We start from the raw sequence: 3,147 nt of genomic DNA, 5'->3' as shown, positions 1-3,147 counted from the left end.
CCAAGAAAAATTGTCCCAAGCTACAAAACTCAACTAGCACCCCATGCCCTTCAGTTAGGGGCCTCTGCATGAAACAGTTCTCATCAATGGAATGTCGATAACAACAGTCTGCTGGGAATTTCTGGGGAAAAATTTTGCTTCCTGATAAACATGCAATTCTTCTTCATACTTTCTACCAGTAAGGTGGGCAAATGTAAAATAGGCATCCTGTGGCCATTAGAACAGAAGCCACATGCTAAAGACAGGAAGGTAGGGAGGCAGATGGAGCCTGGAACAGCAATGGCTTCATGGATCTACTACCCTAACTCTGGACTCTCTGTCTGCCTAAAGAAAGCCATTATAGACTGAATTTTGTCCCCACAAAATTTATGTGGAGTCTTAACCCCTCATGTGACTGAAGATAGGTCCTTTTGGAAGTATTTAAGGTTAAATGGGTCATAGGGGTGGGACCTAATCTGATCAGACTGGTGGTCTTAGAAGAAGAAAAAGAGATCTGAGGAGCTGAAAAGAGCAGCGCCTTAATCTTAGACTCCCTAGCCTCCAGAACGGTGGGAAATAAATTTCTGTTGTGTAAGTCACCCAGTCTAGAGTATTTAGCTACAGCAGCCTACACACACTAAAAAAAACCTCATCTGGTTAAGCCACTGTAGTGGGTTTTCTACTGCTTGCCTGCGCCCTCTCCTCTGATGCAAAATGGGGTACCTGAAAGTGGGATGTTGCAAGTAAAAGGAACAAAAATGTGAAATTTCCAGGAATACAAGGTAGAGAAGTAGACAGGTCTCACCCATTACAAGCTGCGAAGTTGGTGACCTTTTTAATGTGGTTATTAAATATTTATATTTTTGTGCTTATTGTAGCTGCAGCATCAAGGGAAGTAATAGAAAAAGTTAAAATGTGTGTGTTTCTTATTGCTGAGTTTTGCAAAGTCCTACTTGAAAGAAATGAATTCATACTAAAGCTAGTCATTCTGACAGCTAAGAGAGCAGGTGTGGGCCTGTGGCCTGCAATCTAAGATGTCTGAGAAGCCTATATGATAAGAGTCTACCAGCTTTGTGAAGAAAACACATTGCTTTCCTACCTTAAACTGAAGCCTTTCACGTCAGAGCTGAAGCAGCAGCTCTAGCAGGGGCTGGTATTGGGTTCCCAGCTCTCTCTTCCAGGTCTCTGCTGGACAAAGGAGGCACACCTGCTGGTAAATAGAGATTAAAGGGTGTTGCTTTTCCTCCAAATGTGTGATTTCACATTGCTGATGACAGAAGGTAAAAGGAAAGACTACGTGTGAAAAATGAAGACCTGTGACCAGGAAACAATATTTCTCAGACATTAATATTATGAGTCCATACTATCTTTGGCTATGGTTGCTCACATGTGGCATTGAATAGACTGAAAGGCTACAAAATTTCAGAAGGAACTGTATTTCTAGAGAAATATCAGGTCAGTAGAGGCAGAAGGAGGAGGTAGGGTTGCAGACACCAGGGTGGGCAGCAGTTCACTCCTCAGTGCCCATGGGCTTTGGTCCATGCCTCTCCCTGGAAAGGCAGGAAGGCTTTGACATGGAGAGGGAGCTGCTGCCGCCATAGTTCTGAGCTTGAGGTTGCTAGGACTTATCTCAGACTTGTGTACTGAGGAAACTCAGATGTTGGCCTCAGCTCCTAGGCTGCATTTAGCAGATCGACCTATGAGAACTTCTATACTGAGACAAAGGAAAGGATCCATCAGAAAGTAACATCTATTATCTTGAGCTTGGCAGCAAGGAAGAGGACAGGTATTGGAAACCCTGCTCTCTAAAAAGCTGACCGAAAAGTGACAAAAAAGCTGAAGATGGGTGGTGGAGACAGGTATAACATTCTAGCCCCTCAATCTAGAAATATTAGTAAGAACCAAAAGCAACTTAATAGAAGACCAAGGATCAGAATTCCCAGAAGATGGTTCATAAGAAAAAAGAAAGAGGATGTGGGTGGAATTAATTAGCAGCTGCATAACAGGTCATGCAAAATGGGGGGAAGAATAAAAATTTCCCAAATAATCAAAATTGGAGCTCTAGCTTATCAGGTCCCAGCTTACTTTTTTTTTGTTTTTTTTTTTTTTGAGACAGGGTCTCACACTATCGCCCACGCTGGAGTGCACCGGTGCCAACTTGGCTCACTTCAACCTCCGCCTCTTAGGTTCAAGAGATTCTCCTGCCTCAGCTTCCTGAGTAGCTGGGACTACAAGTGCCTGCCACCATGCCTGGACACTTTTGGTATTTTTAATAGAGACATGGTTTCACCATGTTGGCCAGCCTGGTCTTGAACTCCTGGCCTCAAGCGGTCCGCCTGCTTTGGCGTCTCAAAGTGCTGGCATTACAGGTATGAGCCACCGGGCCCGGGCCCCAGCTTACTTTTTAAATCTCAAGCGAATCACAACTATACTGGAGCCAAATTTATTGAGCTGCCATCACCAAGAGTTCTTCCCAAACTATCATTCCACTGGGTTCCTGTTTCCTTTATTCCTTCAGATAAGGAAATAATGATATTTCAAATTAAAACCTTACTTAAAGTACAGGTATAAAATAAGATAAAGTACTGATGTTTAAATTTAGTTGTGTTGCTGGGCGCGGTGGCTCACACCTATAATCCCAGCACTTTGGGAGGCCGAGGTGGGCGGATCACCTGAGGTCGGCAGTTTGAGACCAGCCTAACCAACACGGAGAAATCCCATCTCTATTAAAAGTACAAAATTAGCGGGGCGTGGTGGTGCATACCTGTAATCCTAGCTACTCAGGAGGCTGAGGCAGGAGAATTGCTTGAATCTGGGAGGTGGAGTTTGCGGTGAGCCGAGATCATGCCATTGCACTCCAGCCTGGGCAACAGGAGTGAAACTCCATCAAAAAAAAAAAAAAAAAAAAAAAATTAGTTGTGTTTACAGATAATTGTCAGTTGGTCTGAAACAAATTCACTGGGGAATTAATCTATTAGTGTAGAATTGCTAATTAATGTAAAATATATAATTAGACTTCACCTCATTTGTTTTATGTGCATTGTGATGTAATGTAGCATCAGCGCAACTTAAAGGAATTAAATTAATAATTGTACTTGATATTAAGTGTTCTCAACTGAGTAACTTTTAAGTGAAACCATTCAAGTTTAGATGTGGGGAGTGGTAAAG

General features: G+C 42.8%; 1 pseudogene; it reads left to right on the top strand.

Annotated features, from left to right (window-relative positions):
• The first annotated feature begins 1,821 nt into the window (after positions 1 to 1,821).
• Positions 1,822 to 2,550, top strand: LOC101130373 (proline-rich nuclear receptor coactivator 2-like; annotated as a pseudogene).
• Positions 2,551 to 3,147: the final 597 nt, after the last annotated feature.

Source organism: Gorilla gorilla, chromosome 4, assembly GCF_029281585.2.
Source record: "Gorilla gorilla gorilla isolate KB3781 chromosome 4, NHGRI_mGorGor1-v2.1_pri, whole genome shotgun sequence".
Taxonomy (NCBI): domain Eukaryota; kingdom Metazoa; phylum Chordata; class Mammalia; order Primates; family Hominidae; genus Gorilla; species Gorilla gorilla.
The sequence above is the reverse complement of the archived record's forward strand: the minus strand, read 5'-3'. Positions and strand labels throughout refer to the sequence as shown.